General features: G+C 42.5%; 1 protein-coding gene across 1 annotated transcript in view; it reads left to right on the top strand.

The window, feature by feature from the left end:
• The first annotated feature begins 491 nt into the window (after window positions 1-491).
• Window positions 492-14,453, top strand: part of LOC143768210 (uncharacterized) — a 422,546-nt gene continuing 408,584 nt past the window's right edge. The window contains exon 1 of the mRNA XM_077256903.1: window positions 492-856. The gene's annotated coding sequence lies outside the window, so the exon portion shown is untranslated. The remainder of the gene's footprint in view (window positions 857-14,453) is intronic.

Below are 14,453 nucleotides of genomic sequence, written 5' to 3'. Positions count from 1 at the left end.
ATCTCCCTAAGGTAGCCACTAGTTTTCATAGGTCTCAGGAGATCTTGTTACCTACCTTTTATGAGAACCACTCGACTCCAGAAGAAGCTAGGCTTCATACCCTAGACGTTAAAAGAGCTATTCTAACTTATATAGAAAGAACTAGGGACTGGAGGGAGAGTAGGGCTCTCTTTGTGTCTTTCCAGGGGAAAAACAAGGGATCCAGAGTCATAAAGAGCACACTGTCACGCTGGATCCGGGATGCTATAATCTTGGCGTACAGATCTAAGGGAAGAGATCCTCCTCTGCATATCGGAGCACACTCCACTAGGGCCTTATCGACTTCCTGGGCAGAAAGAGCGAACGTGCCAATACACCTTATATGTAAGGCTGCAACTTGGTCTTCGCCTAATACCTTCTATAAGCACTATAGACTAGACCTATCTGCTGCTTCTGATCTAACCTTTGGGGTGTCGGTTCTCGGCTCAGTTAACCCACCCAATCTTAATCTCTGTAAATCTCTCAGTGGGTGCTGTCGTGGCGAATAGAAAATACCGGATTACTCACCGGTAATGCTCTTTTATAGAGCCCACGACAGCACCCATTCGATTCCCTCCCTTTTCTTTATTTAGTTGCACGTGGTGTCTTGTAGGGAGATGTATATAATAGAGTAAGATGATATGAAGTTGTAAATATGTATATATAACTAAACCTGTTAAACTAAAAAACCTGGCGGCGGTTCCTCCTTATTCTCTGTAAAACAACTGAGGAGCGAGGGGGGGCCGCCCCTTTTATCTCTCTGTAGGTTTCCTGTTCCCAGGGGCGGATCCCCTCTCTCAGTGGGTGCTGTCGTGGGCTCTATAAAAGAGCATTACCGGTGAGTAATCCGGTATATTTCAGGGGTAGAGGTCAGAAATAAAGTCTATAAGATTTAATTGTTCGCGGATGATGTACTTTTGACCCTTACTAAACTCCATACTACGTTACCTAATCTCATGGAGGTGCTAAAATTATATGGGATATAAATTAAATACTACCAAAACAGAAGCCATGTTCTTAAATGTTCCTTCGGAAGTTCTGGATCATTTGAAATTTAACTCCAAATTTAGATGGAAGAATGATGCTGCAATGGTTCATCCATGGATTCAGGCGGGTTTGTTCAGATTTGCGGACTTGGTAGATGGGGACACGCTGGAGGTTCTTACGTTTAACGATACCAAGGCTAGATTTAATATATCTAATAGGGATTTTTTTCAGTTTATGCAGATTAAGCATCTTGCTTAGTCGCTATACGGATCATCAAAGATGTCCTCAAATCTGACCTCAAGATTTGCTAAAGGGGCCCCTCAACCAAGGGATTCAACTCAGAAATATACAAGATAATAAACCAACCTCAGAGGGGTGGGCAAATTAAACATCCGTACATGAGTAAATGGGAGTCTATTTTGGGGAGGGATCTGTTGCCTCAAACCTGGCAACATATTTGGGATAGTCCGAAGTTGTATTACAATTCAGTATATATCTATGTATTTAGAATCCTCTATAGAGTTTGGCATTTCAAGGTTCATATAGATTTTTTGCTTGTAAATATATTCCTGATATAAGTGTTTTTATTATATGCACTAACTATGAATTAACAAATGTGGAATTACATACTTAACAGAAAAGTGTGAAACAACTGAAATTATGTCTTATATTCTAGGTTCTATTAGAAAAAAGAGACAGCACTACTGTAAATAGAGAAAAAAAGGAGTACCGGCGGAGCACAGAAAGTAGTGCAAAATTTAAATATTTATTAAATTACAAGCATATAGTGCATACATCTATACCAAGCAATACAGAGGGATGGTTAAAATGAGGTGAGTCTCCACCAGTGCACACGTTGCCAAGATACAGTGTCCCATGCATGAATATCACCATTAAAGCAGCCGGATAAGTATACCAGATCACCACCGTGGGTATCTAATATATTCCCCACAGTATCAAATGTCAGTGAAAAAGCAGCGCTTACCAGTAGAATATGCAGGGGCAGCGTGCACCGGGCAGGATTCAGCTCGTAAAGATCCCCGACGCGCGTTTCGCTGACGCGGATGTTAAGCTTCCTCAAGGGGAAGCTTAACATAGCTTGAGGAAGCTTAACATCCGCGTCAGCGAAACGCACGTCGGGGATCTTTACGAGCTGAATCCTGCCCGGTGCACGCTGCCCCTGCATATTCTACTGGTAAGCGCCGCTTTTTCACTGACATTTGATACTGTGGGGAATATATTAGATACCCACGGTGGTGATCTGGTATACTTATCCGGCTGCTTTAATGGTGATATTCATGCATGGGACACTGTATCTTGGCAACGTGTGCACTGGTGGAGACTCACCTCATTTTAACCATCCCTCTGTATTGCTTGGTATAGATGTATGCACTATATGCTTGTAATTTAATAAATATTTAAATTTTGCACTACTTTCTGTGCTCCGCTGGTACTCCTTTTTTTCTATGGTTTATATGGAGCTATTTTGCCTTCTTGGTTGCGGGTCCTTACGGCACTATTTAGTGCTTTAATTTCCCCGCTATTATGTGTCCTAGTTTTGTTATTACTGCTGTAAATATGCACACCACTCCAATATAAGCCAGATAACATACAAAAATATTTATTGTGGACATGAACACAGCATAACAATTAAAACATACTTAAAACCAAAAATACATGAAAACAAACACCCCTCGGGACAAATAGTATATCCAGTATAATAATAATAATATCCTATGCAAAGCCCATATGAAATATAAACCTGTTGGCTCATGAGGCAACCAAGGGGAACCCTGGATCAGTGATTAATATAAAGTGGAGATAACCTCTATGGTCCAACCTGCAGGACCATATAAATTGCAATATGAATCAATCAGACCCCATAGCATGGCCCATGTTAAGCTTAGTATAAGGAAGCAATAAATCATATAGGGCACCAAACAACCAAGGGTTACATTACCCGAAGCGCAGCATATGAGAGGGATAAAGACTTCAATTCAGGTCCTGAGAGGGAGGCAGTAGTAACCCACGCGTATCGCTCCCACAAGAGGAGCTTATATTCTAGGTTCTTCAAAGTAACCACCTTTTGCTTTCATGACTGCATTGCACACTCTTGGCATTCTCTTGATGAGCCTCAAGAGGTAGTCACCGGGAGGTCTTCCAACAATCTTGAAGGAGTTCCCAGAGATGCTTAGCACTTGTTGACCCTTTTGCCTTCACTCCAGCTCGCCCCAAACCATCTTGATTGGGTTCAGGTCTGGTGACTGTGGAGGCCAGGTCATCTGGCGTAGCACCCCATCACTCTCTCTCTTGGTCAAATAGCCCTTACACAGCCTGGAGGTGTGTTTGGGGTCATTGTCCTGTTGAAATATTAATGATGGTCCAACTAAACGCATGGAATGGAATAGCATGCTGCTGCAAGATGCTGTTTTAGTCATGCTGGTTCAGTATGCCTTCAATTTTAAATAAATCCCCAACAGTGTCACCAGCAAAGCACCCCCACAGCATCACACCTCCTCCTCCATGCTTCACGGTGTGAACCAGGCATGTAGAGTCCATCCGTTCACCTTTTCTGCGTCGCACAAAGACACGGTGGTTGGAACCAAATATCTCAAATTTGGACTCATCAGACCAAAGCACAGATTTCCACTGGTCTAATGTCCATTCCTTGTGTTCTTTAGCCCAAACAAGTCTCTTCTGCTTGTTGCCTGTCCGTAGCAGTGATTTCCTAGCAGCTATTTTACCATGAAGGCCTGCTGCACAAAGTCTCCTCTTAACAGTTGTTGCAGAGATGTGTCTGCTGCTAGAGCTCTATGTGGTATTGACCTGGTCTCTAATCTGAGCTGCTGTTAACCTGCGATTTCTGAGGCTGGTGACTCTGATAAACTTATCCTCAGAAGCAGAGGTGACTCTTGGTCTTCCTTTCCTGGGGCAGTGCTCATGTGAGCCAGTTTCTTTGTAGCGCTTGATGATTTTTGCAACTGCACTTGGGGACACTTTCAATGTTTTCCCAATTTTTCGGACTGACTGACCTTCATTTCTTAAAGTAATGATGGCCACTCGTTTTTCTTTACTTAGCTGCTTTTTTCTTGTCATAATACAAATTCTAACAGTCTATTCAGTAGGACTATTAGCTCTGTATCCACCAGACTTCTGCACAACACAACTGATGGTCCCAACCCCATTTATAAGGCAAGAAATCTCACTTATTAAACCTGAAAGGGCACACCTGTGAAATGAAAACCATTCCCGGTGACTACCTCTTGAAGCTCATCAAGAGAATGCCAAGAGTGTGCAAAGCTGTCATCAAAGCAAAAGGTGGCTACTTTGAAGAACCTAGAATATAAGACATAATTTCAGTTGTTTCACACTTTTTTGTTAAGTATATAATTCCACAAAACTATGAATTAACACAAGTATATAATTCCATATGTGTTAATTCATAGTTTTGATGCCTTCAGTGTGAAAGTACAATTTTCATAGTCATGAAAATGCAGAAAAATCTTTAAATGAGAAGGTGTGTCCAAACTTTTGGTCTGTACTGTATATTGTTATGGAAGTGCCGCATACCTAGGCTATACAGGTCCTTCTCAAAAAATTAGCATATAGTGTTAAATTTCATTATTTACCATAATGTAATGATTACAATTAAACTTTCATATACTATAGATTCATTATCCACCAACTGAAATTTGTCAGGTCTTTTATTGTTTTAATACTGATGATTTTGGCATACAACTCCTGATAACCCAAAAAACCTGTCTCAATAAATTAGCATATTTCACCCGACCAATCAAATAAAAGTGTTTTTTAATACCAAACAAAAAAACCATCAAATAATAATGTTCAGTTATGCACTCAATACTTGGTCGGGAATCCTTTGGCAGAAATGACTGCTTCAATGCGGTGTGGCATGGAGGCAATCAGCCTGTGACACTGCTGAGATGTTATGGAGGCCCAGGATGCTTCAATAGCGGCCTTAAGCTCATCCAGAGTGTTGGGTCTTGCGTCTCTCAACTTTCTCTTCACAATATCCCACAGATTCTCTATGGGGTTCAGGTCAGGAGAGTTGGCAGGCCAATTGAGCACAGTAATACCATGGTCAGTAAACCATTTACCAGTGGTTTTGGCACTGTGAGCAGGTGCCAGGTCGTGCTGAAAAATGAAATCTTCATCTCCATAAAGCATTTCAGCCGATGGAAGCATGAAGTGCTCCAAAATCTCCTGATAGCTAGCTGCATTGACCCTGCCCTTGATGAAACACAGTGGACCAACACCAGCAGCTGACATGGCACCCCACACCATCACTGACTGTGGGTACTTGACACTGGACTTCAGGCATTTTGGCATTTCCTTCTCCCCAGTCTTCCTCCAGACTCTGGCACCTTGATTTCCGAATGACATGCAAAATTTGCTTTCATCAGAAAAAAGTACTTGGGACCACTTAGCAACAGTCCAGTGCTGCTTCTCTGTAGCCCAGGTCAGGCGCTTCTGCCGCTGTTTATGGTTCAAAAGTGGCTTTACCTGGGGAATGCGGCACCTGTAGCCCATTTCCTGCACACGCCTGTGCACGGTGGCTCTGGATGTTTCCACACCAGACTCAGTTTACTGCTTCCTCAGGTTCCGGTCACCTCTTCTCGTTGTACAGCGTTTTCTGCCACATTGTTTCCTTCCAACAGACTTACCATTGAGGTGCCTTGATACAGCACTCTGGGAACAGCCTATTTGTTGAGAAATTTATTTCTGGGTCTTACCCTCTTGCTTGAGGGTGTCAATGATGGCCTTCTTGACATCTGTCAGGTCGCTAGTCTTACCCATGATGGGGGTTTTGAGTAATGAACCAGGCAGGGAGTTTTTAAAAGCCTCAGGTATCTTTTGCATGTGTTTAGAGTTAATTAGTTGATTCAGAAGATTAGGGTAATAGGTCATTTAGAGAACCTTTTCTTGATATGCTAATTTATTGAGACAGGTTTTTTGGGTTATCAGGAGTTGTATGCCAAAATCATCAGTATTAAAACAATAAAAGACCTGACAAATTTCAGTTGGTGGATAATGAATCTATAGTATATGAAAGTTTAATTGTAATCATTACATTATGGTAAATAATGAAATTTAACACTATATGCTAATTTTTTGAGAAGGACCTGTATATGCAATGTTGGATTAATCTTGTTTATTACTGTACTTTGTTTACAGTTCATTTTTTGGCCAGAATGGATATGAAAGCCAGAGACCAAACCTATCTATCTTGTTTGGATATGGTTTTTAATGGGGACACTATGTAATGGTTCATCGGGAATTGGGCTTAATATTGAATTAAAAAATTCCATTAAATATCTATTAAAGAAAAGGACTCGTACGTGGTGGAACAAAGCTTCCTTAGAAAACTACCTAGCCAAATGTCTAATACCAAGAGGGTTACGGGTACAAATTATGCCTTCATTCCCAATTGAAGATATTACATTTAGGACAAGGTGGGAGAAGGCGTGTAACACCTGCTCAAAATCGTTGATGGAACTCCTGATTGGATGTAACAAAAAGAGTTTGGATTAATTTGATATTGATTTACATACAGGAAAAAAAATTACTTGAAAATCTTTCCACTTCTGAAGTAGACAGTCTGAACAAAGACATTGATACTCAATTTCAGGCCTCGGAAAAGGAAGTGAAGGAAATTAAGTCAAAAAAGTTTCAAAGGCATCCTCAGGATTTTAAAAACGGAACCGTCTATAGTTGGCAATCTACCAAGAGTGGCGAGCATAACACAAGAAGATCGTCTTCCTCTCCTCTCTATCTTCTAGAGAGGGTGACAGTGAAACAACTCAACGAATATACAACCTATGGAAATTCAATTACCGAAGAAAAGGAGACAATTATAGGAGAAAGGAGAAATTAGTTGATACCCCTTCCACATCAAAATTGCAGGTGATTAATCTTTCTGAGATTGAGCTCACGCAAGCTCAATCAGAGGTACTAAGTTTAGGCCTTTCATTTTCACCTGTTTCCCCCTTTGATTCTTTTTTAGCTGTTAAAGGATCTCCACCTTTTTGCCTGAAAGTTAATTTTAAAAAAACTTCATGAAAAATCCAACATGGGAGAGAATTGGACTGAGAGGGAATTACAGGCTATCTCTATATTGGATGAATTAGGTGATGAACATGAAGAGTCTACCATTACAGGTAAATATATTCCACCCATCCATCCAAAATTTCCCCCTTTAAACTTATATCCTAATGTTGAAATGTTTGTCAAGCTGGTAACGAAAGAATTTGAAGAGATTACAAACCATAGAATTGATGATAACCCCTGTCCAAAGAACAGCATTAAAAGAGAATTGAAAAGTCTTAAATAAGTTGTGATAAAGCGAGCCGATAAAGGGGGAAATGTGGTGCTATGGCCTACTAAAATGTATGAAAAAGGTCTTTACGCAGTTGAGGAATGAAATATGCTATAAAAGGATGACCTATCATCCATCTCTAACTTTTCAGAAAGTCTTTTAACCCTTTTGAAGTTTGCACTGGAGCATGATTTCTTCATTTTTAACCCCTTTACCCCCAAGGGTGGTTTGCACGTTAATGACCGGGCCAATTTTTACAATTCTGACCACTGTCCCTTTATGAGGTTATAACTCTGGAATGCTTCAACGGATCTTGACGATTCTGACACTGTTTTCTCGTGACATATTGTACTTCATGATAGTAGTAAAATTTCTTCGATATAACTTGCGTTTATTTGTGAAAAAAATGGAAATTTGGCGAAAATTTTGAAAATTTTGCAATTTTCCAACTTTGAATTTTTATGCCCTTAAATCACAGAGATATGTCACAAAAAATACTTAATAGGTAACATTTCCCACATGTCTACTTTACATCAGCACAATTTAGGAACCCAAATTTTTTTTTGTTAGGGAGTTATAAGGGTTAAAAGTTGACCAGCAATTTCTAATTTTTACAACACCATTTTTTTTAGGGACCACATCTCATTTGAAGTCATTTTGAGGGGTCTATATGATAGAAATTACCCAAGTGTGACAGCATTCTAAAAACTGCACCCCTCAAGGTGCTCAAAACCACATTCAAGAAATTTATTAACCCTTCAGGTGTTTCACAGGAATTTTTGGAATGTTTAAATAAAAATTAACATTTACATTTTTTTTACACAAAATTTATTTCAGCTCCAATTTGTTTTATTTTACCAAGGGTAACAGGAGAAAATGGACCCCAAAAGTTGTTGTACAATTTGTGCTGAGTACGCTGATACCCCATATGTGGGGGTAAACCACTGTTTGGGCACACCTGTTGTGAATTTGGTTTTTGGGCTCCCCCGGTGGTCACTGGTGGTACTGGACTTGTGTGCTTCACTTTCTCTGTTCACCTGTTTCCATCAGGATATGGGAGTATCCTATTTAGCCTTGCTGCTCAGTTATTCTAGTGCCGGCCATCAATGTAACCAGAGCCTTTCTGTTGCATGTTCCTGCTTCTAGACTACTATCAGCTAAGTTGGACTCTTAGTCCTAAGTTTGTTTTGCATTTTTGTTCCAGTTCACAGTTATGTTATTTTTCTGTAGCTGGAAGCTCTTGTGGGCCGAAATTGCCACTCCGGTGTCATGAGTTGACACATGAGTCTTAAAGTAATTTCGGGATGGTATTTTAATAGGGTTTTCAGCTGACCGTGAAGTTCCCTATTGTATCTTCTTGCTATCTAGTAAGCGGACCTCGCTTTGCTGAACCTACCTTCATACTGCGTGTGTCTTTTCCTCTGAACTCACCGTCAATATATGTGGGGGGCTTCTGTCTCCTTTTTGGGGGAATTTCCCTAGAGGTAAGCCAGGTCTGTCTTTTCCTCTATTAGGGTTAGTTAGTCCTCCGGCTGGCGCTAGGCGTCTAGGGATAAAACGTAGGTACGTCACCCGGCCACTGTTAGTTGTGTGGTAGGTTTAGCTCACGGTCAGCTCGAGATTCCATCACCCAAGAGCTAGTCTGTTATTTAAGTTCTCTGACGTTCCCTTGCCATTGGGAACCATGACAGTATGGCCGGACAAGGGTTAAAACCGTTGGCAGAAGAAAGGAGAGAAAAAGAAGTCTGCAGATTTTTTTATTTTTTTTTTTTCCTCTGAGCTTGCTCTATAGTTTACTTAGTTGCATTTCTGCTCTAATTGCAGCCTTTGTCTCTCTCTCTCCTTCTAATCCTTGAATGGCTCTGATCTCACCTGATTAAAATGAATCCTCAGAGTTTGGCTACAGGTTTGAATAATCTTGCTACGAAGGTTCAAAATTTACAGGATTTTGTTATTCATGCTCCTATATCTGAACCTAGAATTCCTATACCAGAATTTTTCTCCGGGGATAGATCTCGTTTCCTGAATTTCAAAAATAATTGTAAATTATTTCTTTCCCTGAGATCTCGCTCCGCTGGAGATCCCGCACAGCAGGTTAGGATAGTAATTTCCTTGCTGCGGGGCGACCCTCAAGACTGGGCATTTGCATTGGCACCCGGGGATCCTGCGTTGCTTAATGTGGATGCGTTTTTTCTGGCTTTGGGGTTGCTTTATGAGGAACCTAACTTAGAGATTCAGGCTGAAAAAGCCTTGATGGCCCTATCTCAAGGGCAAGATGAAGCTGAAATATACTGCCAAAAATTTCGTAAATGGTCTGTGCTTACTCAGTGGAATGAGTGCGCCCTGGCGGCGAATTTCAGAGAGGGTCTCTCTGATGCCATTAAAGATGTTATGGTGGGGTTCCCTGCACCTACAGGTCTGAATGAGTCCATGACAATGGCTATTCAGATTGATCGGCGTTTGCGGGAGCGCAAACCTGTGCACCATTTGGCGGTGTCTTCTGAGAAGGCTCCAGAAAATATGCAATGTGATAGAATTCTGTCCAGAAGCGAACGGCAGAATTTTAGGCGAAAAAATGGGTTGTGCTTCTATTGTGGTGATTCAACTCATGTTATATCAGCATGCTCTAAACGTACAAAAAAGGTTGATAAGTCTATTTCAATTGGCACCTTACAGTCTAAGTTTATTCTGTCTGTGACCTTGATTTGTTCATTATCGTCAATTACCGCGGATGCCTATGTCGACTCTGGCGCCGCTTTGAGTCTAATGGATTGGTCCTTTGCCAGGCGCTGTGGGTTTGATCTAGAGCCTCTGGAAGTTCCTATACCTCTGAAGGGTATTGACTCTACACCATTGGCTAGTAATAAACCACAATACTGGACACAAGTGACTATGCGTATGAATCCAGACCATCAGGAGATGATTCGCTTCCTTGTGTTGTACAATCTACATTACGTTTTGGTGCTCGGATTACCATGGTTACAATCTCATAACCCAGTCCTTGACTGGAAAGCAATGTCTGTGTTAAGCTGGGGATGTCAGGGGGCTCATGGGGACGTACCTTTGGTTTCCATTTCGTCATCTATTCCCTCTGAGATTCCGGAATTTTTATCTGATTATCGTGATGTTTTTGAGGAGCCTAAGCTTGGTTCACTACCTCCTCACAGAGATTGCGATTGTGCCATAGATCTGATTCCGGGCAGTAAATTTCCAAAGGGTCGTTTATTTAATCTATCTGTACCTGAACATGCTGCTATGCGTGAATATATTAAGGAGTCCCTGGAAAAGGGACATATTCGTCCTTCTTCATCTCCCTTAGGAGCCGGTTTTTTCTTTGTATCTAAAAAAGATGGCTCTTTGAGGCGTGTATTGATTATCGACTCTTGAATAAAATTACAGTCAAATATCAGTATCCTCTGCCACTGCTTACTGATTTGTTTGCTCGAATAAAAGGGGCTAAGTGGTTCTCTAAGATTGATCTCCGTGGGGCGTATAATTTGGTGCGAATTAAGCAGGGGGATGAGTGGAAAACCGCATTTAATACGCCCGAGGGCCATTTTGAGTATTTAGTAATGCCTTTTGGTCTTTCAAATGCCCCTTCAGTCTTTCAGTCCTTTATGCATGACATTTTCCGTGAATATTTGGATAAATTTATGATCGTGTATCTGGATGATATTTTGATTTTTTCGGATGACTGGGATTCTCATGTGCAACAGGTCAGGAGGGTTTTTCAGGTTTTGCGGGCTAATTCCTTGTGTGTGAAGGGTTCTAAGTGTATTTTTGGGGTTCAAAAGATTTCTTTTTTGGGGTACATTTTTTCCCCCTCTTCCATTGAGATGGATCCTGTCAAGGTTCGGGCTATTTGTGATTGGACGCAACCTTCTTCTCTTAAGAGCCTTCAGAAATTTTTGGGTTTTGCTAATTTTTATCGTCGATTTATAACTGGTTTTTCTGATGTTGCTAAACCTTTGACTGATTTGACCAAAAAGGGTGCTGATGTTGCTGATTGGTCCCCTGCTGCTGTGGAGGCCTTTCGGGAGCTTAAGCGCCGCTTTTCTTCCGCCCCTGTGTTGCGTCAGCCTGATGTTACTCTTCCTTTTCAGGTTGAGGTCGATGCTTCCGAGATCGGAGCTGGGGCGGTCTTGTCGCAGAAAAGTTCCGACTGCTCCGTGATGAGACCTTGTGCGTTCTTTTCTCGAAAATTTTCGCCCGCCGAGCGAAATTATGATATTGGTAATCGGGAGCTTTTGGCTATGAAGTGGGCTTTTGAGGAGTGGCGTCATTGGCTTGAGGGGGCAAGACATCAGGTGGTGGTATTGACCGATCACAAGAATTTGATTTATCTTGAGTCTGCCAGGCGCCTGAATCCTAGACAGGCGCGCTGGTCGTTGTTTTTCTCTCGGTTTAATTTTGTGGTCTCATACTTACCAGGTTCTAAAAATGTGAAGGCGGATGCCCTTTCTAGGAGTTTTGAGCCTGATTCCCCTGGTGATTCTGAACCTACAGGTATCCTTAAGGATGGGGTGATATTATCTGCTGTTTCCCCAGACCTGCGACGGGCTTTGCAGGAGTTTCAGGCGGATAGACCTGATCGTTGCCCGCCTGGTAGACTGTTTGTTCCTGATGATTGGACCAGTAGAGTCATCTCGGAGGTTCATTCTTCTGTGTTGGCAGGTCATCCCGGGATCTTTGGTACCAGGGATTTGGTGGCTAGGTCCTTCTGGTGGCCTTCCCTGTCTCGAGATGTATGAGTTTTTGTGCAGTCTTGTGATGTTTGTGCTCGGGCCAAACCTTGTTGTTCTCGGGCTAGCGGATTGTTGTTATCTTTGCCTATTCCGAAGAGGCCTTGGACTCACATCTCTATGGATTTTATTTCTGATCTCCCTGTTTCTCAGAAAATGTCTGTCATCTGGGTGGTGTGTGACCGTTTTTCAAAGATGGTTCATTTGGTGCCCTTGCCTAAGTTGCCTTCCTCATCCGAGTTGGTTCCTTTGTTTTTTCAAAATGTGGTTCGCTTGCATGGTATTCCGAAGAATATCGTTTCTGACAGGGGGACCCAGTTTGTGTCTAGATTTTGGCGGGCGTTCTGTGCTAGGATGGGCATTGATTTGTCTTTTTCGTCTGCGTTCCATCCTCAGACTAATGGCCAGACTGAGCGAACTAATCAGACCTTGGAGACTTATTTGAGGTGTTTTGTGTCTGCGGATCAGGATGTCTGGGTTGCCTTTTTGCCGTTGGCGGAGTTTGCCCTCAATAATCGGGCTAGTTCTGCCACTTTGGTTTCTCCTTTCTTTTGCAATTCGGGGTTTCATCCTCGTTTTTCTTCCGGTCAGGTGGAGTCTTCGGATTGTCCTGGAGTGGATACTGTGGTGGATAGGTTGCATCGGATTTGGGGACAGGTGGTGGACAATTTGGAGTTGTCCCAGGAAAAGACTCGGCATTTTGCTAACCGCCGTCGTCGTGTTGGTCCTCGTCTTCGTGTTGGGGACTTGGTGTGGTTGTCTTCTCGTTTTGTCCCTATGAGGGTTTCTTCTCCTAAGTTTAAGCCTCGGTTCATCGGCCCGTATAAGATTTTGGAGATTCTTAACCCCGTGTCCTTTCGATTGGACCTCCCAGCATCTTTTTCTATCCATAATGTCTTCCATCGGTCATTATTGCGCAGGTATGAGGTACCGGTTGTGCCTTCCGTTGAGCCTCCCGCTCCGGTGTTGGTTGAGGGTGAATTGGAGTACGTTGTGGAGAAGATCTTGGACTCCCGTGTTTCCAGACGGAAACTTCAGTATCTGGTCAAGTGGAAGGGCTACGGTCAGGAGGATAATTCTTGGGTGACAGCCTCTGATGTTCATGCCTCTGATTTGGTCCGTGCCTTTCATAGGGCTCATCCTGATCGCCCTGGTGGTTCTTGTGAGGGTTCGGTGCCCCCTCCTTGAGGGGGGGGTACTGTTGTGAATTTGGTTTTTGGGCTCCCCCGGTGGTCACTGGTGGTACTGGACTTGTGAGCTTCACTTTCTCTGTTCACCTGTTTCCATCAGGATATGGGAGTATCCTATTTAGCCTTGCTGCTCAGTTATTCTAGTGCCGGCCATCAATGTAACCAGAGCCTTTCTGTTGCATGTTCCTGCTTCTAGACTACTATCAGCTAAGTTGGACTCTTAGTCCTAAGTTTGTTTTGCATTTTTGTTCCAGTTCACAGTTATGTTATTTTTCTGTAGCTGGAAGCTCTTGTGGGCCGAAATTGCCACTCCGGTGTCATGAGTTGACACATGAGTCTTAAAGTAATTTCGGGATGGTATTTTAATAGGGTTTTCAGCTGACCATGAAGTTCCCTATTGTATCTTCTTGCTATCTAGTAAGCGGACCTCGCTTTGCTGAACCTACCTTCATACTGCGTGTGTCTTTTCCTCTGAACTCACCGTCAATATATGTGGGGGGCTTCTGTCTCCTTTTTGGGGGAATTTCCCTAGAGGTAAGCCAGGTCTGTCTTTTCCTCTATTAGGGTTAGTTAGTCCTCCGGCTGGCGCTAGGCGTCTAGGGATAAAACGTAGGTACGTCACCCGGCCACTGTTAGTTGTGTGGTAGGTTTAGCTCACGGTCAGCTCGAGATTCCATCACCCAAGAGCTAGTCTGTTATTTAAGTTCTCTGACGTTCCCTTGCCATTGGGAACCATGACACACACCGCAGAGCTCGGAAGGGAAGGAGCGCCATTTGACTTTTCAATGCAAAATTGACTGGAATTGAGATGGAACGCCATGTTGCGTTTGGAGAGCCCCTGATGTGCCTAAACATTGAAACCCCCCACAAGTGACACCATTTTAGAAAGTAGACCCCCTAAGGAACTCATCTAGATGTGTGGTGAGCACTTTGACCCACCAAGTGCTTCACAGAAGTTTATAATGCAGAGCCGTAAAAATAAAAAATCATATTTTTTCACAAAAATTATCTTTTCGCCCCAAATTTTTTATTTTCCCAAGGGTAAGAGAAGAAATTGGATGCCAAAAGTTGTTGTGCAATTTGTCCTGAGTAAGCCGATACCCCATATGTGGGGGTAAACCACTGTTTGGGCGCATAGCAGAGCTCAGAAGGGAAGGAGCGCCATTTGACTTTTCAATG

The sequence above is a fragment of the Ranitomeya variabilis genome, chromosome 4 (assembly GCF_051348905.1).
Source record: "Ranitomeya variabilis isolate aRanVar5 chromosome 4, aRanVar5.hap1, whole genome shotgun sequence".
NCBI classification, from domain to species: Eukaryota; Metazoa; Chordata; class Amphibia; order Anura; family Dendrobatidae; genus Ranitomeya; species Ranitomeya variabilis.
The sequence above is the reverse complement of the archived record's forward strand: the minus strand, read 5'-3'. Positions and strand labels throughout refer to the sequence as shown.